The following is a 27,378-nucleotide window of genomic DNA, read 5'->3' as shown; positions in this document are numbered from 1 at the left end:
CAAAAATTAGGCCGGGAGCGATGGCTCACACCTGTAATCTCAGCACTTTGGGAAACCAAAGCGGGTGGGTTGCCTGAGGTCAGGAGTTCAAGACCAGCCTGGCCAACATAGTGAAACTCCATCTCTACTAAAAATACAAAAAAAATAAGCTGGGCATGGTGGCAGGTGCCTGTAATCCCAGCTACTGGGGAGGCCGAGGCAGGAGAATTGCTTGAACCCAGGAGGCGAAGGTTGTAGTGAGCTGAGATCATGCCATTACACTCCAGCCTGGGCAACAAGAGCGAAACTCCATCTAGAAAAAAAAAAAAAAAAAACAAAGAAAATAAAAAAATTAGCCAGGAGTGTGGTGCACGCCTGTAATCCCAGCACTCCAGAGGCTGAGGCAGGAGAACTGCTTGAAAACCCAGGGGGCAGAAGTTGCAGTGAGCGGAGATTGGGCCACTGCACTCCAGCCTGGGCGAGAGAGCAAGACTCTGTCTCCGGGTGTGGAGAAGTATCTCAGGTTGGTAGAGGAGAAATGAAGTCTGAATTTGTCTCTACTAACCTCCACCACAACAGAGTGTTTTCTTTCTTTCTTTTTTTCTTTTTTTTTTTTTTTAATGCAGATAGCACTTTTTGACAAGAGAGAGGAAGGCAAAATGGGAAGAACACTAAATTAGGAGCCTTTCACTAATTTACCAAGCTCACCTGAGCTTCATCTTGAAAAAAGCATCTGTGACTACAAAACCTTCTATAAATATAAGGTGTTAAAATGCTGGCATCTACTCCCTGAATAGTGGGTGAAGGAATAGACGGCTGAGCTGCATGTGGGCGGAGGTGGCATGAATGAATTGTTTATGTTATGGGGAGAGGGTGTGCTGACCATTCTCCCACCAAGTGTCTGAGATAGTCGAGGGGTGTTGCCCATGGCCATCAGGTGATAGTACTGGGTTCTGGAGACTATGTGGTCAGCGCAGGCTCTGGGCCAAAACAGAGGTCAAAATAAAACAGGTACCAGATTTGCCACTTGTGGCTACATGACTGTGAGCAAGTCACCTAATGACTCTGAATTCTCTTTTTCTCATCTACAAGAGCCATCTGCAGGGTGCCTTGTGCTAAAAAGCACATCATAGCTGCTCATGAAATCAGAGTTATTGTTAATTACAAACAAAGATTCTTTAGTGTCAGGCGTTGGCTTGAGGTTCTAGCTGCCACAAGTCTTTGTCCAGTAATTCCTGCAGTTATTTAATTGCATGAGGTGGGTTCTTTTTGATGCCTCTTCATTAGTATTCTGTGCTGTAAACATGGTCCTCGTGGACACTAAGGTCTTTTTCCCATTCTTACCATCAGGATAGTTCTTATCAATATGGGTGTACATTTGTCATGATGGATAAAGAGAAATGAGAGAAAGGCCAATAAGAACATTAAAACCTTAAAAGTTATGGAAGTTATGGAATCTCTGATGCAGTCTGTGCGCTGGGGTCAGACTACTCAGGTGCAGATGCTGACACCATTAGTTGCTTGTCGCATGACCTTGGGCAAGGTACATGACCTCTAAGCTGCAGCTCACTCATTTATAAAATGGTGATAATAATACTGTTTATAATGTTTATATAGTATAGGAGAGACTCATAAATCCTTATAAGAATTAAGGTAAAATATATGCAAAGTGCTTAGCAGAGTACTTACTATGAACTGCTATGAGAAAAATGTAAAAGAAGCTGGAGATAAAAGCTGAAAAGTAGCTTGGAGACTATCTAAAGTATATTATGAAAATGTAGAATGTCATAGAAAATGAGATGAAGTTTCAGCAAGAAAGATTAGGTCATGATGAAGAGTAATACGACTCTAGGGGTGATTAAACACTTGGGTAGAATTTCATCCTGCTTCTGATTTCTTGTAGGTTTTTTCTTCTAGTTCTTAGCTTTTGTGGACCTGCATATTAATAGAATAGCAACCAAAACAAAACTTTAAAAAATACAGTTAGAGACATTTGCTCCAAATACAACTCACGGCAAATACAGTTATAGTCATTAATACCATCATCATTGAATGTCAAAGTGCTCCTGCTGATTCCATAGGGAATAGCTGGGATTAGGATTGGGCATGAGATGACGACACCAAAGACAAAGCCCACCTCCTACGTGCTTAGATACAGAGGTAAACACCGTAGTCCTTGCCTCAAGAAGAACCATCCATCTAAAAAGGGACATCAAGTAGTTAGGGAAGGTAGGAACACTGGCTGTGTATGTAGCGATTGGCAGAGAGTGGACTGGGCTCCTTGCATTTGTTGCTCATTTGTTACTCATTATCCCCAGGGAGTGCAGTTCAGAAGGTAAGTTAAATAGCATCTCCCGGGCAGAGAGTTAGATCCTGGTTAGACAGTATTCAAATGCAGGTCCCTTTGATGCTGCAGGGTTTTCATGATGCCTCATAGCCATGCACACGTGATATAGAATGCCTGGTGTTACCTTAGGTGAGAGATGATCAGTGAGGCCCAAACGAGAGGTGAAGGGGGTCTGAGAGGGGTCTGTGTGGGTCTTTGAGGAGGAGCTGGGAGTTGAGCGGTGTTCTGAGAAGGGGTTATCCATCAGACTCTTCACAGGCAAGAGACCTACTCAGGTTTACTTAATTAATTGGAAAGATGCTGGTGGCTCATGGAACTGAAGAAAACGCCGAGGAGGAGGAGGAGGGCTGGGGCAGAGTTTCTTAGTGAGTGGGAAATGTAGGAGCCAGAGCAGGAAGGTGGCCACCTTCCCTGTCGGCTACATTGTCCGCTTCCATAGGTTTTAGTTCTCCAGTTTCCTGATTAAAATAAGTCTCCTGATTTCTAGAGTTAAGAGAACAGAATCATTTCAATGATTCGCTCACGTTGTCCTTGTGCCGGCCTCATCACTTCCTTTCCAGTCAAAACTCTGGGCTCCTGAGCTACCCCCCTGGGTAGTTACAAACATGGAGTGTGAGTTCCTCTGGACTGGAATATGAAGCAAAGCCATAGGCAGCCAGAGTGTGGGGCAGGGTTGGGGAGTGGTGAGTCAGAGGAAGACAGAGGCCTTGGAGGTTAGGTTGGAGGCAGGAGGGACGGTGGCGCTACTGACAGTCAAATCCATTGGGTTTGGGTGAAGAGGTTACCTGCAATCCTTTTTTGTTTGTGTTTTAGAGACAGGATCTCACTCTGTTGCCCAGGCTAGGGTGCAGTGCTGCCACTATACCTCACTATAGCTCAAACTCTTGGGCTCAAGCGATCCTTCCACCTCAGCCTCCCTAGAAGCTAGGACTATGGGTGCACACCACCACATTCGGCTAAATGTTTAACATATATGTTTTTAGACAGGGTCTCGCTATGTTGCCCAGGCTGGTCTTGAGCTCCTGTCCTCAAGTAATCCCCTGCCTTGGTTTCCTAAAGTATTGGGGTTGCAGCCGTGAGCCACCACACCTGCTGTGCCTGGCCTCTTCCACAATCTTGATGCCTTAGTCCATTTGTGTTGCTGTAACAGAATACCACAGACTAATAAAGAATGGAAATGTATTTTTCACAGTTCTGGAGGCTGGAAACTCCAAGATTAAGTCACTGGCATGTGGCATGGGCCTTCTTACTGCATTCTCACATGGCAGGAGGCAGAAGGGCAAGGGCGCACCCAGCTGAACTTTATGAAACCTCTTTTAAAAGGGCCTTAATTCCATTAATGAGGGAGCAGACCTCATGGCCCAAGCACCTCTTAAAGGCCCCCTTCTTCATACTATCGCATTGGCAACAGCTGAATTTTGGAGGGGATTAAGTTTCAACATGACTTTTGGAGGAGACAGAAGCATTCAAACCACAGCACTTGAAAAGGAGCATTTTCTATGGAGGAAGAAGGGTGTTTGGAGTATGTCCTTTGGGTTATTAATTACAGCCAGAGCTCTGAGCGCTGACCTTTCCTGTTCCTTGCTTCCTGCTGACTCGGGAGAATTGTAACTGGTTAGCCAGGCTCCTGGGACTGTGGAAGACACAGCTTCACCTGAGAGAGTGTGGGTGACTGGGCGGTGACTGATAACGCGTTTGGTTTATCTGTTCCACTCCATCCTTAGCGAGAATAAACCAGGTGCAAGTTGGAGGTGCTTCCTCCGTCTCAGGATGAGGAAAGAGTGGTGTTTGGGAGAACAGATTCCAAACCTTGTGTTTGAGCAGTAACAGAGCACCTGGGTTGGGCTTGCGGGTATCTGTTTCAGGTGTGCTGTCTCTCTTAAGGCAGAGCAGCACGGGAAACGCTAGGGAGGCTGTGTGGGGAGAAGGACGCCTCTGTGAGGAGACACGGCGACTCCTTTCCATGGTGAGTGGCCTTACCTGTGGAGGCAGCTGGCTGTGTGCCTCCAGAGGCTGGATCCTTTGATCTGCAGTCATATTGCTGGAACTGCCACCACTTATTCGGTTTGGAGGTTCTCAACCCCGAGCCTTCATTAGCATCGCCTGGAGGGTTTGTGAAAACACAGATTTCTGGGCCCTATGTCCAGACTCCCTGATTTAGTGGGTCTGGAGTAGGGCCTGAGAACTTGCGTTCTGACAAGCTCCCAAATGATGTTGATGCTGACGGTCCATCTGTTGACAATATCTTGGGGGCCACTGCTGCAAAGCTTGTTTCCTCAAGTGCCCACCACCCTGAAGTGTTCTCAGGCCAACAAGACATGGAGCCTGGTGAACAAGTCAGAAGACAAAATCCTATTGAGGATCCTGATACGGTTTGGAACTGTGTCCCCACCAAATCTCATGTTGACCTGTAATTCCTTGTGTTAAAGGTGGAGCCTAGTGGGAGGTGGTTGGATCCTGGGGGTGGTTTTCTCATGAATGGTTTAGCACCATCCCGACGGTGCTGTTCTCACGAGAGTGAGTTCTGGTTGTTTAAAAGTGGGTAGCACCTCCCTGCCTGCCCGTCTTGCTTCTACTTTGGCCGTGGGAAGTGTGCGCTTCCCCTTTGCCTTCCACCATATTTGTAAATTTCCTGTGGCCTCATCAGAAGCTGAGCAGATGCCAGCATCATGCTTGCTGTACTGCCTGCAGAACCGTGAGCCAATTAAGCCTCTTTTCTTTGTAAATTACCTGGTCTCAGGTAGTTCTTTATAGCAATGTGAGAACAGCCTAATACAGATGTCAAAGTAAACTCACTGAGAGACTCCAGGGAAGTAGAGGGCAGAGGAAGATTTTAGGGCTGCAGTTTGCCTGGAGCAGAATGCATAACAATTGTCAGCTCTGGTATGCTATGGACAAGGTGACTTTTTGTGTTGTTGCATGTCACATGAGGAGTTTTCCCCTGGTTTCTGGGAAAGATGTTGCACTGAGAAAAGTATTGCAGAGAAATCTGTGCCTTTCATACCCACCTGCTACACTTAGACAATAGACATCCTTTTAGAAGAGGACGAGGTATTTCTGTAGCATCTATTAGGTGCAGAGCAGTAGGGTAGGTACTTTGCAAACATCGCTTCCTGCAGTTTTCAAAAATCTGCAAGGTCTGTATTGTTTTCATTCTATACATAATGAAACCAAGTCTCGGAAGGCCGAGGCGGGTGGATCACGAGGTCAGGAGATCGAGACCATCCTGGCTAACACGGTGAAACCCTGTCTCTACTAAAAATACAAAAAAATTAGCTGGGCGTGGTGGCAGTTGCCTATAGTCCCAGCTACTCAGGAGGCTGAGGCAGGAGAATGGCGTGAACCCGGGAGGCAGAGCTTGCAGTGAGCCGAGATTACGCCACTGCACTCCAGCCTGGGTGACAGAGCAAGACTCCGTCTCAAAAAAAAAAAAAAAAAAGATTAAAAAAAAGCAAGAAATACACCAGAATCACAAAGCTAGTAATTGGCAGAGGCAGGACTTAAAAACATGTATCATTCTTATCCCAAATCTGTGTTCTCTTGATTTACCATTGGAAATTCAATGTTTCCTTTACAAAAACATGCAGTTTTTAAAAATGAAATATTACTTCTTAGTTTAAAAGCAAGGTTATATGTTCAGGACCAAGAAGACATAGGCCCGAATATGTGGGAGTTATAGATAGAGGGATAAAGAACATAAAACATGCCAAATTAGGACATCAGAGATATTGATATTGATCTGATTGGCTATTATGGCTTCTTCCCTCCTCTGTTCACTCTGGTAGTTTTCTCAGGTAAGAGTTCAGAAAAACCAAAATAAGATGCAGAGGGAAGACTTGGTGAATCTTATATGTAAAGTGCTTAGAACAGCGCCTGGTGCAATATCGATGCCCAGTAAATGTTAGCTCTCCTCACCATCATCATCTTCACTTCCGCCATCAGCACCAAGTGCTTCTCCAGGGAGGGTGAGGGTAGGAATTAGGTGGGCACCAGCAGCGGTGGGCAGAATCACAAAGGAAAAAAGAGATTGCAAAGAGCAGCCTGCAATGAAGTCACGGAAATTTTCTGAAAATTCTGGGTTGTGATTTAGAAGGCAAATATGACTTGATCGACGGAGCTGTGTTGGAGGAATTCGCGGGGGTGGGAGGTAGGAAAGTTGTCGACATTGGTAAGGCAGAAAAATGGATCAGTCAGGGAGAAGTGCTTGGGGAGCCCTTGTATTTCAGGAAGGGAAATACCAGCTAGGAAGGGAATTTGAAATTTGGGTTCCTCTTGCTAAAACACAAACTACCTGGTCAGAAGACTCATCCAGCATCTGTCAGGGAGACTCTGGGTAGTGTCTACCTGTTGCTGTACTTAAGGCAGTCCTTGGAAAAAAGCTTGGCAGGAGCACTTGACAGAGATAAATCTACTGATGGAAGGTGCCAGGACAGAAATGGATGTGGCTGCACACGTGGGGATGACTGGTGGAGGGGCAGGTGGGCTGTGAAGAGGGGCCAGGCTGGGGCAGCTGCGGCCAGGCTGCCAGAAACTGATTTCCACACTGCATGAGGAAGGAACGCTAGGGGAGGGGCCGGACTACTTTTTGTAGGAGGCTAAAGGGAGACAAGGACGGAGCTGCCAACTGCCATGCATCTGGGGAGATCAACAATTGGCCAGACGTTTTAGACACAACCTGTGTGGCCACCTGAGCATATGCCAGTTATCAAGACGGATGATACGCAATAGCCAACTGGGGCACTAGGCTGTGTCTTTCTGAACTCATGGGCTGTCTGTGCCGTGCATGCTGATGTGTGGGACATGGAGAGATGCAAGTGACGCAATGCAAAGTGTGTGCTGTTTCCGTAGCTAATTAGGAGCCTGGTGACAAAGCAGGAGCCTGGCAGAGAGGTGAGAGAGGGGGTCTGCAGGCGGCCGTCAGAGCCTGGTGCTGGGTATTCTGTGCTGGGATTGATGGATTGAGGCTCCAGGGTGGAGCCATTCTAGAACGTCCTGTTCCTGTCAGATCTGCAGCAGCAGGCGGGTGATGTGGCCTTGATTTAACTCTTGTAAGACTGGCCTTTCTAGCCTGTTTCAGCACACTAGGGCCGTGTGACAGAGGATTCTTGGCACGATTCACAGAGGTCTCAGTACTTAACAGCCTCTCATTTTCCTGCTAGTCCGAGGGAGTTTGTACTGTGAGTTTTTCAATCAGAAGCAAGCAGCCCTGAGATCTGTGGCTGGCCAGCAGTCCTTAGGGAAGAAGCTAGCTGCAGCCCAGCACCCCGTGGCCGTGGCAGGCAGGCTGGGGAGGACACTCATTTGTCCAGGAATGGCAGGTTCGAGGCCCTTTGGCCATCCCGTTGGCCATCTCCAGCCTCAGCTGAGTAAACTCCCTTCCCCCGCATCCCAAAGTTTGAACTCAGTAACTGTTTTAATGTGAATCAACATAGGAGGGAAGTAAAAAAGAGCTTGCAAGTTAACACAAACAAAACTTCAGCTCACAGAAATCCAGACTAGCAGGCGCTTGGGTGGTGCACTGCAGGACACCCCAAATCACTTGCTCCTGGATCCCTGACTGAGCATTTTTCTAGAGTCAGCGTTAGTGATGGAAGAAAGGAATGAGGGAGGGGAGAAGGTGTCTGGAATGTGAGACAGCGAGTGGAGGGTTGCTGAGGTGGAAGGAGAGAAGCAGGATGTGGGCCCCAGTGGAGGAGGAAGGAGGCAGGGTCCTTGGCCTCAGCAAGTACAGGGATTGCCGGTGACAAAAGAGGCCTGTGTCCCTCAGCCGGGCAGGCAGGGGAATGAGGCCTGGAGGTAGGGTAGAGGTGGCCAGGGGTTAGGACACGGAGGAGCCGTTTGGAAGTAGATTATTAACAGGATCCCAGAGGATCTGCAGGGGGAGTTGGGTGGGGAAAGCCCAGGGAACAGAGGGCTTGAGAGTTGCCTGCACATTTAGAGGACTGATGAAATCACGTTAGAACAAAACCACTGGGCCCCAGTCTGAAGTTTCTTGCAGGATGATTAGAAAATATGGCTTGAGGGGACTTTGCCTTGAGAGGGTCCTCGATAACTACTCCGTTTTTTTGTTTGTTCGTTTGTTTGTGGTTACTCCGTTTTTTGCTTGTTTTTTTAAATCTTTTTTATTATTATACTTTAAGTTCTAGGGTACATGTGTACAACGTGCAGGTTTGTTACATATGTATACATGTGCCATGTTGGTGTGCCGCACCCATTAACTCGTCGTTTACATTAGGTATATCTCCTAATGCTGTTTGTTTTTTAATTCTCATTTTCTCAGGTAAGAAACTGTCTGCCTGGTTATATCAAGCAGACAATATCAGATTGGCTGGTTCTTCCAGGTCCATATAACGTTCCCTGTTTGTATATTGAGAGCCATCTCATAAATACATTCCATGACTAGGATTATGCGTGTCCTGCTGTTTCTCTGCTTCTTGACATTCTCAGCAACTGCTCCTCTCTCTGCATTGGGCATCATCTCCCCAAGCCCTTTAGCAGCAACGAGACTGCAGGCCACCTTCAAGGCTTATTAATTTTAGGCGAAGTTTTCAGGTTGGCCATCCTGGTGCAAAGGAAGCAAAGTATGGGAGACTTGTTAGACTCATCTGGCAAATTCCTTTTACGTTTTACATTCTCTACAACTACATGTTTGTTCACTGCAAGTGTTGAGCATCAATTCCACACCAGGTACTATTTTGGGCTCTTGGGGTTATCCAGGTGAGTGTAGCCCTGGCAGCCTCATTCCTCCTCCTCTGCGCAGCTGGGTTTCCAGGAAGCATTCAGGGAGCTTAACATTCAGTCGTGAACAATAAGGCATTTTTCTGAATAACCATGCTATAGGGCAGAATGTGATGAGTCCTCTAAGAGGTGTCTAGATTGAAATGCTTTGGGAGTTCAAAGGAGGAGAGATTTACTGTGCACGTCAGAATTGTATGGAAGCACAGGTTGTACTGAGAGAGGATAAATAACCTATTCACTTCATCGTAATATCATCCATAAAATATTATTGACATGGCTGGCAACACTGTTAATACTGTTTGGGCATTGCGAAAAAGTCTGATGTATAAATAACCATGGGTTCCTAGAATCATAGCATCTAGAATGTGAGCGTGGCAAGCAAATTTGGAAGACATCCAGTTCGACCTCCTCATTTTGCAAATGTATAAACAGATGTCCAGATAGGTTAAGCCAGTTGCTCAAGATCATAGAGCTAGTTCTGTGGCCAAGGCAGGCGCAAAAGCCAGCTCTTCTTACTCACTGTCCCCAAAGCTCATCTCACACTGGAGTTGTGACATCAGCCCTATTCTGCCTCTGCTAAACAACAGGCCCTGAAAAATACTCGAACGACGTAGGTGATTTGTGCCCCTGTCTCATGTTTCTTACCAGAATACCATCGGAGCTCCTCTGGAACATGTCCTTGGCTTCTCAGTGTGTGAAGTGTGTGTGACAGTGCTTTTCTGAGGACTCAGGTGACCTGGAGGCTGGAGAACAGCACGGAGCAAGGAAAACAAAGATGATGTGCTGGAGTGTGTGTTGCTTTTATAATTATGTGAAAGAAAATGTAGAGAAATTTGAAAGGTAAGATATGACCGCTTTGACCCCCTCTCCTCACACCAGCCTACACCCCACTTTCTTGAAGACCCACTCTGCAGCTTAGTAGCCAGGTGCCCAACACAGCCTGGCTTCAAGAAGGGAGCCCAGCCTGCCACGTTTGTTCTCTCTCCGTCAGTCTCTGTTGGCCAGTCTGTCCAGGAGTCACTCTGTCTGTGGGTCAGTCTCTCCTTCCTTCTGACTGTCTTCCTATCATTCTTTCTCAGTTGGTCCCTCTCACTCTTAAGGGCTGCCTAATTTCTCTTTCATCATGTCTTTGCTTCTCTCCCAGCCTCATTTCCAGTTTTGGTTTCCTCATAACTAAAGTGTGCTGTGGCCCCAACATGGCATCCTGACTTCTTTTCAGAGTCTGCCTCCAAGCTTCTGGCTGGTCTTGCCACATACCCCAGTTCATATCCCTTCACATTACTTCAAGCTGGCTCAGTCTGTCTCTTCTCCTCTGGCCAGCCAATGGCAGGCCACCTTGGTCAAGCGTGTCCTCTGGACCAATTGCCCCAGACCAGGATTATTTAAATACAACTTGTCCATCTGCAGTTGTCCTTAAAATCTGATTTATAGAGGGTTTGTGTGGGCTTGGCATCTCTGGTGTCCACCCGTTCTGTCTAGTGAATTGTCCTTCTTCCATGATGCCAGTGGTGATAGATCTCACCCTCCTCTCATCCCCGGGCCTGTTGTTGTGGAGTTTATGAGGCACTTCTGCAACTCGATGGCCTTGGGCCATGGAAAGGCCTGCCACTCATTTTCTGGCACTAGAATGGAAGCTTCAGTAGTACAGGAACCCCTATTTAGGCATTTCAGTTAGGCTTGGCACACTGTCTTGCATGGAGAAAGCTCAGAATAAGAGAGAGATTCTAAAGTATCTTCCACAGAACTAATCTGGCAAATTTCCAAGGCTCCTTTGGAAGATAAAATCTACTTGGGGGAATGGGAAAAGGCTGTCTACATAGATTTAGAATAACGACCACCACCACCATCATGATCCTTGACAGAACCTTTATGCCAGGTGCTGTTCTAAAACACTTTACATACTTTATCTCATGTAATCCTAACAACAGCCCTGTAAGATAACTGTTACTATGCCCTTTTTACCTTTAATGAAGAAACAACCTCAGGGAGATTAAGAAACTCACCCACGGTCACAGAGCTAGTAAGTGAAAGGCTGGATTTCCAACTCTGATCTAAGTTATGGACGCACATGGTCAGAATGATGACATGCTCTCCCCAACCTCTCATTCAGCCAGTGTGAGAGGGCAAGGTGTCTTCAGCCACCATTTCATTCGTAAACATACGTGTTTTTATCCTTGGTCTACGCAATAGTACTACCACATAGGTAATACCAGCAGGTGCTGGGTGTTTTTTTTTTTTTTTTTTTCCTCTTCTACATATTCTTTCCAAAATAAATTATTAATTGCCCCTCTTCTAAATCTTATGTCACAGTCTTTAATGCCTGTATCTGAATTGCTGTTAAAACGTCTCTTGGACTCGTTCCCTGTGACATTACAATCTGGGTTCCTGTGGCGTAATCTCACTTGCTGGTTTTCCCCTTTGCATTGCATTTGGGTGATGAATGGCCCTTTGATGTTCCTGGCATCTGCCTTCCTGCCTCAGAGAGTCACTGCTTGGGTCCTCTTTTCCCTGCTAATGGTGATAGATCTCACCCTCCTCTGATCCCCGGGCCTATTGGTTGTGAAGTTTATGGAGCACTTCTGCAACTCAATGGCCTTGGGCCGTGGAAAGGCCTGTCACCCGTTTTCTGGCACTAGAATGGAAGCTTCAGCAGGACAGGAACCCTATTTAGGCATTTCAATTAGGCTTGGCACACTGTCTTGCATGGAGAAAGCTCATGCAAGACAGTTTGCCTTCCACGACAGTTGAGACTCAGAATCACTTGCATCCGTGGCACCTTTGGGCATTGCAGTTTGCCTCTGTTTCACTGCCCTTTCTTCTGGTTTTCTTCACTCTGCCTCTTCTGTTCTTTGCTCTAGCCTGCTCCTATTCCCTGGCAGCTCCAGCCATGCAGCAAACAGTCACCAGTCTTCACTTTATCCTCAGAACTGGTGACACAGCACCTACTCTCTTCGTCTCTGTAGAGGCTTCCTCCAAAATTTCCATTACTTAACCCTTTCTCACAGACTCCTCCTTGCCGCTCATCACGGCTGAGGACCCGCTCAGATCTGTTTCCCTCAGTTCTTTGGGAAAGCAGCTGTCTGACATGGATGTGCATTTGTTTAGCCTTTTCTATGTGCCAAGCACAGGTTTGTGTAGTCATAGAGTTGGATAACATAGTCTTAGGTGATTTCTTCTTTTTTGTAGACAGTGTCTTGCTATGTCACCTAGACTGGACTGCAGTGGCACAATCACAGCTCCCTGCAACCTCAAACTCCTGGGCTCATGCAGTCCTCCCACCTCAGCCTCTCAAGTAACTGGGACTACAGGTGTGTGCCACCATGCCTGGCTAATTTTTTAAATGTTTTGTTCTTTTAAGAGATGGGGTTCTTACCATGTTTCCCAGGCTGCTTTTTTTTTTTTTTTTGGAGATAGAGTCTTGCTCTGTCACCCAGGCTGGAGTGCAATGGCAAGATCTCAGCTCACTGCAACCTCTGCCTCCAAGGTTCAAGCAATTCTACTGCCTCAGTCTCCTGAGTAGCTGGGACTACAGGCATGCACAACCATGCCGAGCTGATTTTTTAATATTTTTAGTAGAGAGGGGGTTTCACCATGTTGGTCAGGCTGGTCTCGAACTCCTGACCTCAAATGATCGCCCGCCTCGGCCTCCCAAAGTGCTGGGATTACAGGTATAAGCCACCGTGCGGGTGTTTAAAAAAATAGTTTATTTTTTAACTCTTTGGTCCACATAAGCCCAGCCTCGCCTACTATCAACATCCCACACCAGAGTGGTACATTTGACATATTCAATGCACCTACCTTGACACATCATTGTCACTCAAAGTCCACAGCTTACTCTAGGGCTCATTCTTGGTATTGTGCATTCTGTGGGTTTTGACAAATGTATAAGGACATGCGTCCACCATTGTGGTATCATCAGGAGCAGTGTCACGGTTCTATACATCCTTTATGTCTTAGGGCTTTTTAAAGCCTAGTAAAAGACATTGGAAAATAAACAAAAAATCACAGTACAGTTTTAGTAGGTTGAAATGGAGACATAAATAAAAGGATGTCTGAGCATAAGGAGGAAATAGCTAATGCTCTTTAGTGGGATCCATGAGAAGTTTTGGGTCCAGGACATTGGAAGTCCATTTTTGTGAAGGATCAGGGTGTTATGAGGCACGTGAGGCTGAGGGGACAGCTGACCAGGGCACTCAGGCACAAACACCCAGGCACGTTTAATGGACCTCAGAATGTGGTGTAACAGAATTGGTTAAGAACAAAAACTCTTCAATCAATCCCATAGATAGGAATTCAAATCTGACCCTGCAACATACTTCCTGTGTGATCGTGGCCAAGTTACTGGACTTCTTTGAGCCTCAGTGTCCTCATCTGTAAAATGGGCATGATAATAGTACTTGCTTGTGGAGATGCTCTGAGATGCCTGAGAGGTATGTAGTATTATCCCAGTGCCTGCCCTATGGTTTGGGGACTCACATATCAGCTCGTGGTGTAGACTGAGAAGCTGAAAATGGGACCCAAAGGCAGACTGTAAAGCCCATGGAATTGTATTAAGGAGTTTGGACTCTATCCTCTTGCTCAGTGACTTTCAAATCTTGACAGTACATAAGAATCATGTAGGAGTTTATTAAAATGCAGGTTTCTTAGTCTTTCCCTGGTACTTTTTGTTTCAGTTGGTCTGGGGTAGGGCCCAGGAATCTGTTTTTAGTGAGTCTGATGTAAGTGGTGCAGATCACACTTTAGACTAGATCATTGGGAGGGTATAAGGCTTCTTGTAATATCTGTGCAAAATAAATCAAGAGTTTACAGAGGCAGAGAGAGGTTTGAGGCTTTCTGATAGTCAGGCTGCAAATCGCTCAGTGGAGCTAGAGCCCAAACCCCAGGCAGGCTTCCTGATTTCAAGCCTGGGCTCTTTCTCCTTTGTTCAAACACCATCCACACAGTGCCACAGGAAGCCAAACCCAAGCCTCAGCCGCTGGGGTTAAAGGTCTGAACAGCTCGTGTGCCCTGACCAGCTCGGATCTCTTCCAGCCACTGCTTTCCTTCTTCCCAACCCCCTCCCCCAACTACTTTATGGATTAAGCATAAAAATGTCTATGGGCATCCAGGTCCTGAATCTGACTCCTTGTAGGGCTGAGCACAGATTTTTAGGAAGGGAGACCAGGCACCCCTATAGAAAGAGCTTTTCATCAAGAGCATCAGGCAGCGCGTGGTGGGCCTCACCTGGTTCTTCCTCCTGGGCTTGGGCGCGCTCTCCTCCCTGCTTGGCCTCTGCTGAGGACTGTATTTCCTTGAATTCTGCCTACCTACTCCCAGCGGGGCTACAAGCAATTGTCTGCACCAGTCCTCGTAGGAGGGTGCTCCCTGCCTTTTGGCAGCCGGCGCTATTTCTCTGAGCTAGGTAGCCTGCTCTAAGTCTCACTAGGTTTGCGAAGAGAGTCCTCCATCCCACCTGTTTCTGGAAGAGGACTCTGAGACATGAAGTCCTGGTGAAGGCATGGGCCCTTGTTCACAGAGGGTGTCAGTGAGTCCTGGAGGAGTCCCTGCCCTGGTTTCCAGTTTATTCTTAAATCTTCGAAATCATCCAATCCCTCCTCATCTTTAAATTCAAACGCATAGAGTGCTAAGCACTCAGGACCTCTCTTTTTGACTTGTCGGCTTTTCCTGGCAGAGATATTCGAGAGCAATTTCACACAATTGGCTCGATGCTTCCTCTCCATTCTCCCCCCAAGTGCCTTTCAAGGAGAAGTGAAAATCCTGTGTTAAATGGGCATCCTGGGGCTGGGAGAGCATCAGCTGCCTTGGCCCCAGGTCATGGACGGAGCTTATAAACTAACAAGCGCTGAAAGCGACTGTGAAGGCCATGGCCTCAGAGAGCCACTGATGCTGAGCCTGGGGCCGACATGGGCCCATGCCGGGGCCAGTTACCATGGCCAGCCTTAAGCTTTCCGGATACTGGAGGCTTTGCAGAAATGATACATCGAACTCGAACTTCCCAATGCCAACTGGGGCAACACAAACATAGGCCAACTATTTACGTAGTTTCCCAGAGGCGTATGGGAGAGCAGTGGTCTGGAGGGCTGTGGAATTGTCTCCTGTCTGTTAACTGTGACAATGACTGGACTGACCTAGATGTAACGTGCCCTGCACTGCACTCCCTGTGGCTGTCGCTCTTTTGCTCTCATGCTGATGTAAATAAAAGCAACCGTTGAGGGAGCATTGGCTCTATGCTAGGTACTTTATATGCATTATCTCAAGTCATAACAGCTGGGGAGCTGTTCCTCTCCTATTTTGCATAGAGAGGCCAAATGGTTGACCCAGGGCAACTGCACAGAGTTCATACCCAGGTTGGCAAGAGTCCCACCTGATGGTGTTCCTGCACCCAGGATCCCACGTTGCATTGCCTTCCCTGGAAGTCAGAGTCAGGTCATTATCCTGAGTGACAAGGAGGTTGCTTAGTAACCTAAACCAATTGAAAAGCATGAACTATGGCTTGACAGATGACTCAGGGTAAATTGGTTCCAGTCCTGGCTGGGCATGTGCAGTTCTGGACATTCCCAGAACTCATGGAACTACTTGGAAAGAAGGTGGTGAGAGGGAATGAGAGCCAAAAGAGAGATAAAGTGCTGGGACTATATGTAGACAAGAGTTTGTCTACACAAACATGAAGGTTTTAAATTACACTTGCCTCGTGATTTCCCCTTCTATTGCTGCCTCTGTCTGAGGTTTCAGCCGCAGCAGCAGAGCTTCACCAGCTGCTTATGCGTCCGGAAGGGCAGTGCTTGGGGACTCTCCCCGCTGACCAGGCACCCAGACCAGAACAAATGGTCCAGCCAGTGGGGTTTTATATTCAACATCATTATTATTATAGGTTACTATTTTTGACATGTATTTTGATTGGTGGTTTACTTGTGATTCCAGAAGAACTGGTTATCAGTAGTGCCATCCTCCTCAAATATCTTCAAATACACGCTCACCACCATCCGTGTGTGGGTAGATTAAGGAGCAGACATTCATTAGATCTGCAGTCTCCTGACCCGATGTGCATCAGAATCACTGGGAGAACAAACAAACAAAAATGAATCCAAAACAAGCAATGAACAGACAGATTCCCAGGTGTTGCCAAGTCCAAAGATTGATTTGGTGGAGAAATTGTATTTTGAAAGCTGCCCAGGTAATAATTCTGGCATATAGCCAGGTTTCTAAAATCTTGAATGAACTGTCTTGGGCAAACAAAGGAATTCTAGTTTTTTATCTGCCAGCTTTTTAAAATTTCCCATCTTTGGAAGGAGAGTGTTACATTAATCACAAACTCCCATGGTCAAGGTGATAGCAAAACAACATTGTATTCTGGTTGGAACCTTGGAACATTCAGACCTTGGAGAGAATAAGCAAAACATTTTCATAATCATGATGTCATGTGGATTGAAAGTAGAGTCTTGATTTGAGTTCCACTGCTGTCCATAAACAGCTGGGTGGGAATTTGGGTAAATCCCTTCACTTCTCTATAGCTCCCTTTCCTTATCCCCAAAATGAGAGTCTTGTTTTATTTCCGAGTTTCCTGCTAGGTCTATAATTCTGTGATTAGCATCTCTGCTCTCTGGAACATTCTTTTATGTCCAGCGACTTAAATCAGATTATCAAATATTTATTGAACACCTGCTTTGTGTCCAGAAACTGAAATTATTTGAAAAATTGGATCTGCGGGGGAAAGAAGGGGCTGAGAAGGGACAAATACTAGTAAAGAGAAATGGATGGAGCTCAACAACTAAGAATTTTTGAACTCTAATAAGTGTTTCTACTTTCTCGCTTAGAGCCATTTTGTGTGGGTAAAGTGCAGGTTACAGTGAGACAACTGGCTGAAAGCAGCAAATAAATATAACCTGATAGATGGTAACCGAGGTACTCAGCCCTTTGGATGACAAATATTGCTAGGTGATAAAAAGCACTAATGCATCAGGTGTGAATCTGCTGCTTCAGGAAAAATGTATTACCAGAAGGGAAATACTGGTGATTTGACTGACAGGAACAGCTGGAGGCCCCTATAATTGTCCAGATAGAAAGCAGGAAAAAATAAAAAAGAAGTTGTGTGCTATATGGAAGGACCTGGTGTGAGCTGTGTCTCTCGAATGTTCTTGTTTCTGAAGGTTTCTGCAGGTGGTTGATTCTATGAGCTCTCGGTTTCTCCCAGAGCTCAGACTTGAGGTGTTCAACAGTGGAAACCTCAGCCCCCCAAAAAGCCCTCAGTGCAGTTCTCCTTTCTGTGGAGGAACCAGTGGTGGTTTTTGAATGGCTTTTTGAGTTGCGCAGGAGTGCTAATGGTGGAGTGGGTGATGGGGAGCAGGCAGGCATGGCAGCACCAGCTGCATCTCCCTAAATGAGAGCCAGTCTCCTCCGACCTGATGGACGTATTGGGGGCTCTCCATGAAGCACTGGGATGAGTTTCCCAGTTGGCAGAACTTGTGAGCTACTTTGCTGGCCTTAGTCACCCATTTGGCAAAATGAAGTTAGGCAGAGATTGAGTGCTTAGTAAGGCAGTTTGGCTGGAGCAGTGACTGACTGTGTTCGGGGTGAGTTTGCTGGATAATTGAAATGGTTTGGCTGTGTCCCCACCCAAATCTCATCTTGAACTGTAGCTCCCATAATCCCTATGTGTCGTGGGAGGAACCCAGTGGGAGGTAATTGAATCATGGGGGTGGGTTTTTCCTATGCTGTTCTTGTGATAGTGAATAAATCTCATGAGATCTGATGGTTTTATAAAGGGCAGTTCCCCTGCATGTGCTCTCTTGCCTGCCACCATGTAAGACGTGTCTTTGCTCCTCTTTTCCCCTCCACCATGATTGCGAGGCCTCCCCAGCCATGTGGAACTGTGAGCCCATTAAACCTCTTTTTCTTTAAAAATTTCCCAGTCTTGGATATGCCTTTATTAACAGCATGAGGATAGACTAATACAATAATGTAACCAGATTTCCTGATACAGAGAATGGGCAGATGGTACATTTGTGGTTCCACACTCTCCTCCCAGAAGACAGGATGCTGTGGAATGAGTAAGAAGGGTAGGGTCCACCTAGAGAAAACTCACCGAATCCTCATAACAACTTTCTGGGTCAGCTGCTATCACCCACAACTTTGAGAGGAGGACACCGAGGCTTGCAAGGTTCAAAAGTCTTGCCTGAGACCATATAGCCAAGGAGAAGTGCCAGGGGACATTGAGGTGTGTGTTTGACGTCACCTCCCTGGAGCTGAATACTCTAGAAGAGCCTAGACCTGGAAGCAACCAGAACCTTCTCTGGGTACCATGGAAACCAGTAGCCTGGGAGTCAGACCCAGCTTTGGCATCCGAGGAAGAAGAAGGAGTGGGAGTCGGCCTTAGGGGGTTGTGATATGATCAGCAGTTCTTCCCAGCTTACAAGTACCTCCGGGCTGTGGGATCAGTCTGAGATCGAAAGGTCGAGGAAGGACTCTATTTAATCTCTGGCCACAAACCTCCTGCAAGAACTAAGTAAAAGCCCCTCTGGCAACAAAAACCAGTGTCATAAAATACTGAGCTGCACCGATAGGTAATATGAAGTCATAAATAGTTGAATTTCCAAAATTTATAAAGAGAAATATAAATAACTCATTATTTTCCTATAACGCATACTGATCCACATCCCTCAAAATTTAGGGATCACAATTTTACCCTCTGAGCTGAAGAAAGTCAAATATGCAGAGTAGGCGCTCCATAAACATTCCTTGAATGAATAGATGAGAAAGGAACAAAGACAAAGTTATGTTAGGCATTCATTCCTTGTGTCCTGGGATAAAGGCAGAAGACTGCTCTCCAGAAGAGAGCATGAATACAAAACAAAACATGTTCTTTACTTCTATAAAGTTGCCGAAAACTTGAGGTGATTTTCTGATTGTTTAATATTATTTACATTTTGCCTGTCTAAAGCAGGTGTGTTCCTACTTCAGATCTTTTAGTAAAGCCTACTGTCCACAAAGAAACTGGCTAGAGCGCTATCAGTGGCAGATTTCTTCTTCCCTGTTTTTTTTTCTTCCTTGGCAGACATCTCAGATAGAGTTTCTTTCTGGTATCTCTCTCAGGATATAGACCCCAATAAAACGTATGGCCTCACATAGCAGCAGCCTCACCGGGTCGCAGACGCATGTTTAGAATTCCTCAGTCTACTGTGAGGCTGGCGAATAAAGCCCCAAGCAAGAAAAGCAGACGCTGGGCACTTTTGAACTTATTCTGGGTATTAAAGGAGCATTAAATGAGAAAGAGTATGTGCAAACAGCAGCCAGCGATTTCATCTGACTCAAGAGATCCTCGTCATAGGAGGGAGTGGGTACATAGCTATGCGTGCAGCCCATGCATTTTGGAGGTATTTTCTAGGCAAACGGCATGAAGTCTGGCATGTGTACCTGTTGTCCTCATGTGCAGAATGAAGCCTTCTGTAAAAGGCAGTGAACCGGAGCTGCATCTGTGTCTAGGGCATCTGTGCCTTCCACCAGGTGGAGAAGTTCACAGCAGTTTGGATTTTTTCTGCCCAAGACCTGGCATTCAGCCTGTATCCATGGGGGAAGGTAGACCAGTTGCCTGTGGCTAGTGTCCATTCACAGTGGTTGATGACGTGTTGTACCTGTTGTTGAATATTTTGAAAATCATACCTGCTCATACATATTCTCCATAATATCGATTAGGGGAGAATCTCTAGTCAACTTCTACAGACCTCTGTTCTTGTCTTCATCGTTAACTAATGGCTTTAAAGAAATGGTAGAAAATGCCACTTGGAGACCAAATAAACTTGATAAATTGAACTTAATCTCACTCTTCACTTGGATAATGTCTTGGGTCTTGGCTTAAACGATATTTCTCTAGAGAGGCCTTTCATGACCCCACAGCTAGATTAGGCCCCCTCCTACTGCTCCCATAGCTCACAATACTTCTCCTGTTAAAACATCATTCTACTCCATTGTTATTACTTGTTTTTGGTGAACACTTATCCTCCTGGACTGTGAGATACATAAGGGCAGGGACTTCACAGAGCTTGGCACCTAATAGGTGTTGGACTAATATTTATTGAATAAATGAAAGGAGTATTTATTCAATGGTAGATGTAATGCCTGTCCTCAAGGGGGTCATTTTAAAGAAGAGACAGTAACAAGTCATCAGGTGTTAGGGGCACAGATGGTGCCTATACAAGGTGCAATCAGAAATGCAGTGAGAGGCACAGTTAGATCATAGGCATACATGTGCCATGGTGGTTTGCTGCACCTATCAACCCTCATCTAGGTTTTAAGCCCCACATGCATTAGGTATTTGTTCTAGTGCTCTCTGTCCCCTGGTCCCCGCCCCCGCAACAGGCCCCAGTGTGTGATGTTTCCCTCAAAAAGGGATTTAATTCTATGGGACTTCAGAGAGGAGGTTTAGGACCAATGACTGGGAGCTCTCAAAAGCCTAATTTGGCTAAATACACATAAAAATTTACCCACCAGGTAGAATTTTCAGAAACAAATGGGACTTTTATCAGTTTGGTGCGCTTGCTAGTTAATTTTCATGAGGGAAGGGAGCATTTCTGTTTGGTTCAGTATTAGATTTGTGGTCCCTGTATAGTGCCTGGCACACAACATTTATTCAACAAATATTTATTAAGTCAATGAATGAAGGTGGTATTGAATGAGCTGTGAGTTCCTTTCTATTCCTGATATTATAGAGCTCTTACATTGTTATATTCTAATTTATTCTTTTAATATCCCCTTATCTCACTAGACTATGAACTCATTAAAGTCAGAGGTTATGTTTTAATTGTGTCTTCAATGTTCAGTCTAATTTTTGGCATGTAGCAGGTGCCCCACGAGTATGGTGATCATATAATTTTTTATTCAAACTGGGACATTTTGGGAGTAAAGGGGGTGCTGACCAGATGCAAACTGATACCAGAGCATAAACTATCACTGTCCAGACAAACCAGATGGTATGGTTACCCTAACCAGTAAGCACTTGTTGAGTGTATGAAATGTAAATGCGTTTATGGAATACATAGAGGAAGGCTGTACTAATGTTCTTCCTAATATGGAGATTAAAAGAATAATTCTCCAGGAATTCTGCCCACTGAGCTCAGTTGTTTTTGACTAGACACACAGAACGCACCTAGACTTTCTTTCATGTGGCATTTAAATCTTTGAGCTGATAGACTGCTTCCCCTGTGCTGAATTGTCTCTTTTCCAGCCTAAACATTCCCTGTTTCTGTCACCATCCCCTCAAGGTTTACCTGGAGGTTAGCATGACTACATTTGGGGTTCTCTGGTTCTGAATGTGCTTCCGTTTGATGAGGTCAGTTTAGGTACCACAGGCGTTGGCTCCCAGAAACCACGGGTCTCCATCCTCCAGGATCCATCTACTCATTTCTCCCCATAATTCAAGTTCCTCGACTCCCTCCCTTTCCCTGTCTACCCAGCCTTGTCAGAGTCTCTAGGGCCACTTGTCGACCATGGACAAGGGACACTTAGAAAGTTCTGAGCCAACATTCTATAGCTCAACCTCATCTAAGCCTTGCCACGGGTCTAGCCCTCACCTGGTGACCTGATTCTCACCAATGTGCTCTGGCCTGGCTGCAAGATCCAACTCTCTGTGGCCCCATTTCCGGTGCCCGGGCCCTCTGACCTGATTCCTTGGCCTGACTTCCTGTGTCAGTCACCTAGCGAGGACTCACCTCGTTCTCACTGGTCTATCTCCCTCCTGCCCCAGTGATAAGGCCCCAGCTTACTCCGCCCTGCCGGAAAGCATAGAATCCATCAAGTATTTGTCTTTCCAGGCCCTGACCATCACCGCCCACCTGCAAGGCTGGAGCTCGGCTCCTAGCTAGTAAGTCTGGATTGGGGGTTCTGCCTGCTGGCACCTGCAAATAACTGTGCCATGGTACATTCTCTGGATGTGGCACATTTGCTTTTTCTCTACCTCACCGATAATCTTCGTTCATCACCTTTCTTCCTTTCTTTTCCCTCTCTTTTATTCTCACTGGTTTTCTGTTCCCCCCAACCCCTCATTCACCTTCTTCTTCTTTTTTCCTACATTGAATTAATCTCAAAGAACACACATACCTCTCAGTTCTTCTGTTGTTGCTTGTTTTTATGGGATGGGAAAAGAGGAAGCAGGTTCCCCAGGAGTCTGAACTGCTTACATGGAGGGGCCATGTTCTTCTTCCAAGTGCATCCCCAGTGCTGAGAGCTCAGTGATCTACCCACAGGCACACTGGCCAATCACTTCCAAAACAACTGAGAGATGCTGAATTTTGATCGTTTTGTTCCTCTAGTGGAAAGAAATCTATATATGTATACATCCTTTTATAAAATTGCTAGAATACCCTGAAGAGGGAAGTGACCTTTTTCAAGTTAAGTCACTGTAGATCCTTGAGCTACATGTTTCATGAATTCTAAAATGAAAGTTAAAGCCTCTAAAAGGTTAATAATCTCAATGGCAGAGGGAATTTTTTTCAGATGAGGAGGATGATCTTTTTCATCAGCTTCTAACATCGGGCTAATAGGCCCAACTGTATTTTCAGAAAAAGAAAAATAGAGATGGAGTAACTGGAACAGCATTCTGTTTTTAACTCCAAAACATTGTTCCTTGCTCTGTCTCTACCTAATGATGGGATCCTAGGAAAGCCATTTCATCTCTCCAGGTCTTGCATTCTCATTTCTACAATGAAGATGTGGGCTGTGTGGCTTCTAAAGCCCCCTGTAGCTTGAGCATGTTGTGATTCAGCCCAAACACGAAGCAGTAACTGCGGTTTTGGGCTTGTGGTGCAGGTAGGTGCAATGTTTTCTGTGATTGTAAGTGACTTGCTAGCTATGGAAATGGCAAGCTCCAGCTGAAAGACAGTCTCACCAGGATTCCGTAGTCTGGAAGTTCCCATAGCCTTGTTTACTGGAGAAGCTGCCGGTATACTGCGGCAGTTTAGAGCTCAAAGGACCAAGGTGGGGGTAAGGCACTTTTATTTCCCGGCTGTGTGACATTGGACATATTACTTAGCCACTCTTAAAGTCTCATGTGTCAAATGGGAATAATGAAAGTACCAACTCTGAAGGGGATTGCGGGGAGTTTTAAATGTTGACATGGTTCTTGGCACATAGTATGTGGTCAGTCAATGTTAACTGTTGCTATTGTTTCTTAGCGGTGATATGATGGCCTTGGCATGGTCAGTCTCTAAGGGTCCATCCAGCACTAAATAACTCTAATTATTTCAACTTTGTGGAAAATGTAGTGGCAGATGACCTCCAGGATGTTTGGTTAGCTGGCATTTGGGGAACGAGGCCAAAGTTCACATGAGGACTCCAAGTCTATGACAATAGCAAATGCTATTTTGGGGTTATGTGACATTTACTGACATAATGGAGCCTTTTGATTAAACACACCTCGAAGCATTTCTATTTTGCAACTGCACTTGTATTTTTCTGGGAGGAGGGGAAGCCAGGAAAGTATTTTGTGGTACCCTCTGCTACAGGCTAAGGAGTTGAAGCTGTTAACCTCCTAGAAATGTACTGCCCAAGGCAAATGGTTCCTTTAGTGAATCTGAAATGATCACAGAGGAAGTCAGGTAGTCTCTGGGCATGGACTGGACTGGGCAGCGCTGGCTTAGGGCTGTGTTTGGCCTCCCTGACAACACAGCTCTGGGTCCAAAGTCCAAAAAGCCTAGAGGCTCTTTGCAGGATCTGCTTTCAGGAGTCTTGGACTTGTGTGAATGGTTATTCTTCTGGGTGTTCTGTCCTGTACTTGGACAGTACTGGACATCGCTGGAGACTTTGTTACTTTCTGTCCAACCTCTGATGTGCTTCTGCCTGTGGCTTAGCCTAGGATGGTTCAGCTGGAGCAGCATGGTGAAAGGTAGCTTACGTGTGTGCACTGACATGGCTGGGCTGGCCCGGCCTCCTAAGCAAAAGACACAAGTGATTCTGAAAAGATGTTCCAACACTCAGCGCTCAGCATGATCATCTGTTATGGTACTCTCTCGCTTGTTCAGGTGATCTTTGGATCTGTTGTATCATATGCCTTACTTTTAAGGTCAAATTAATAATTAGAGTAAGTTGTTTTTTTTTTTTAAATCAATGGAAAACATAGTAAGTCATTGAGAGGAATGATACATATGGATTCAAAGGTTATCTGTACTTAAGAGTAAACCCCAGAATCTGTAATTCAAATGGAATGACCCGTTAACTGTATATAAGGGAAGCAGGGGGTTAAAGTACCTGGAATGTTTAATTTGGGACATTTTATTTTGTTTTATTTTGGAGACGGAGTCTTCCTCTGTTGCCCAGGCTGGAGTGCAGTGGTGCCATCTTGCCTCACTGCAACCTCTGCCCTCCGGGTTCAAGCAATTCTCCTGCCTCAGCCTCCCAAGTAGCTGGAACTACAGGTGCATGCCGCCACACCTGGCTACTTTTTTGTATTTTAGTAGACACAGGGTTTCACTGTGTTGCCCAGGCTGGTCTTGAACTCCTGAGCTCAGGCAATCCACCTGCCTCGGCTTCCCAAAGTGCTAGGATTATAGGTGTGAACCACTGCATCTAGCCTTGTTTTATTTTTGAGACAGAGTCTTGCTCTGTCACCCAGGCTGGAGTGCAGTGGTGCAACCACAGCTCACTGCACCCTTGACCTCCAGGGCCCAATCAGTCCTCCTACCTCAGCCTCCCTAGCAGCTGGGACTATGGGTGTGCACCACCATGCCTGGCTAATTTTTGTTTTTTTTTAAATAGAGATTGGGTTTTGCCATGTTACCCAGGCTAGTCTGGAGCTCTTGGGCTTAAGCGACGCACCTGCCTCTGCCTCTTAAAGTGCTGGGATTATAGGTGTGAGCCACTGTGCCCAGCTGGGCCAGGTCACCGCATTTGAGAAATCCCTTCCATCATGTCCTCCACCCTCTGCATCTTCTCCTTGATGGGCAATGCCAATCTTCTTATATGAGAATGGCACAGAGTGACTTCTTGTCAGGTTTAGAGGTGATCTGGACCTTCCTGTTGGCTTCAGAATTACCCCCGGATCTGTAAAACAACACAATCAAGCACCAGGTTGAGGCTGCTGATTAGTGAGATCGATGATGTGATTGAAAGCATTAAGATAAGTAGGATTTAAAAAAAAATCCGGTATTCATTTCAGGGCCACATAATCAAGGTACAATTAAAACAGAAGTTGGGAACTGAAAGTAAAGATGCCAAATAAATCACATTTTGACCCTCAGCTCCTACCAGTGACTTTTTATGTCTCGGTCTCCAAGAGAAACTGATGATCACCTCCCCAGGGTGGGCTGCTGAGACCTACGCCACAGCCTCCCATCCCTGCCCCACCTCTGCTGGAGTGGCCTTGATGGTTGAGCAAGGCACCTTCCTTCTTATCTCTGCCACCTCCGCTGTAAGGGCTTGTATTTGCCTGGCTCTGATTTGTTTCTGGTTGTGTGGATCTACTTGTCATCTCTCCAGCATGGGGCTATGGTTCCTGTCTTTGACCAAAAATTGGCTTTTGCCCTTACTCTCCCTTTTTTTTTTTTTTAATTCCTTTTTTTTGGAGACAGTTTGCACAACTACATTTACTAAACATGTCTTCTTTTATAAATTGACAGGTAAAATTATATATATTTATCATGTACAACACGTTTTACAATATGTATGCATTGTGGAATGGCTACATTGATTTAATTAACATTTGCATTACCTCTCATACTTCTTTTTTGTGGTGAGAACACTTAAAAATCTATTCTCTTGGCAATATTCAAGAATTCAATATGTTGTTCGTAACTATAGTCACATGCTGTACCATAGGTCTCTTGAATGTATTCCTCCTGTCTGAAATTTTGTATTATTTGACTGACATTGCTCCAAACCTCCTCGCCCCCAGCCCCTGGTAGCCATCACTCTGTTCTCTGCTTCTGTGGGTGAGCCAGCCTCCGAGTCTGCTGCTTGCATCTCTTGCCTGGGTGTTGCCCTTCTGACTTGCACTGACCTCTGGTCCCCATGCCGCTTACCTGCTTCCAGCCTCAGCTGTGTCCCAGCCTGTCGGTATCTGTGTGCTTCTTGGTTTCAGTGTGTTCCTGACCGTGGTTTGGTTAAACTTTCCTGTCCCTACCTCTCATCTCATCCCTTTTTACATGTGGCTGTCTCTGGGTGATGCCTCCGCATGCCCAGTCACTCACCCCCGGCTCTCCTCACGGGACACTGCTGGCTCTCTGCTTACCAGGCATGCCACGGAAAAACACTGGGCCAGAGTCAGATTCGAGCACAGACTTCCTACTTGCTAGTTGCATCATCTTAAGTCACTTGGTCACTTTCATTCTGTGTTTCCTCATCTGCAAAATGGGAATACTACTACTAATAATAATAATAGTAATAATAATAATAATAATAAATACCTACACAGCTTACTTAAAAAGTGATTACTTGGACTAATGATTGTGGGCATATTTTGTATTTTTATTTGCTATCCATACTATCTTCTCTGGTGAAGTAGCTATTTAAATCTCTTGCCCATTTAAAAAAAAATTGGACTGTTTGTTCTCTTTTATTGAGTTTTGGGAGTTCCTTATATAGTCTAGACACAAGTCCTTTAGCAGATAAAGGTTTTGCAAAAATCAGTGTGTGGCTTGTATTTTTATTCTCTTAATATTATTTTTAGAGGAATAGAGGTTTTTAGTTTTGAAGATGCTCAATTCATTATTTTATAAATGTTATTATTTTGTCTTTTGTGTCCCATCCTAAGCTTTGCCTACCCAAGGTTGCAAATGTGTTTTGCAAGGGTATTTTCTTTTAAAAGCTTTATTTTTCTTTACATTTAGGTCTATAATTTATTTTCATTTTGAGTTAATAGTTGGATATCAAAAGTGTGCGGTAGGAAAAAACAAACTGATTTTTCCTATTATATTATCAACACTCAACTGAGAACATGTCTGTCCACTGACAGGTGGGGATTTTCCCCACACATTAATTTACTTCTCTGGTGGACACCAACTGGGTGTTGTACAATTCTGACACTAGCTGGAGTTAGAGTCAGATCCCACAGATTAACGGTTGAGTCCCAAAACCCTGACACCTCTCTACCCACCTTCCCATGGCTACTGCAGGTCCAGGCCTCTGGTACTTCCTTTATTCTATTTTATTTTTGTGAGACGGCATCTTATTCACTCTGTTGTCTGGGATGGAGTGCCGTGATGCAATCTCAGCTCACTGCAACCTCCACCTTCCAGGTTCAAGTGATTCTCCTGCCTCAGCCTCCGCTAGTAGTTGGGACAACAGGTGTGCACCGCCATGCCCAGATAATTTTTGTATTTTTAGTAGAGACG

At 45.6% G+C, this 27,378-nt stretch overlaps 1 protein-coding gene across 2 annotated transcripts in view; it reads left to right on the top strand.

The window, feature by feature from the left end:
• The window catches only part of LOC114673426 (uncharacterized), a 450,214-nt gene that overhangs the window by 38,583 nt on the left and 384,253 nt on the right, over positions 1–27,378 (top strand). Inside the window, exons 1-2 of one of the 2 annotated variants that reach the window (XR_013408016.1) lie at positions 6,913–7,216; positions 9,713–9,904. The gene's annotated coding sequence lies outside the window, so the exon portion shown is untranslated. Of the gene's footprint in view, positions 1–6,912; positions 7,217–9,712; positions 9,905–27,378 lie in introns of those variants that run through there. The other variant, XR_013408015.1, reaches the window with a different exon arrangement.

The sequence above is a fragment of the Macaca mulatta genome, chromosome 17, assembly GCF_049350105.2.
Source record: "Macaca mulatta isolate MMU2019108-1 chromosome 17, T2T-MMU8v2.0, whole genome shotgun sequence".
Taxonomy (NCBI): domain Eukaryota; kingdom Metazoa; phylum Chordata; class Mammalia; order Primates; family Cercopithecidae; genus Macaca; species Macaca mulatta.
The sequence above is the reverse complement of the archived record's forward strand: the minus strand, read 5'-3'. Positions and strand labels throughout refer to the sequence as shown.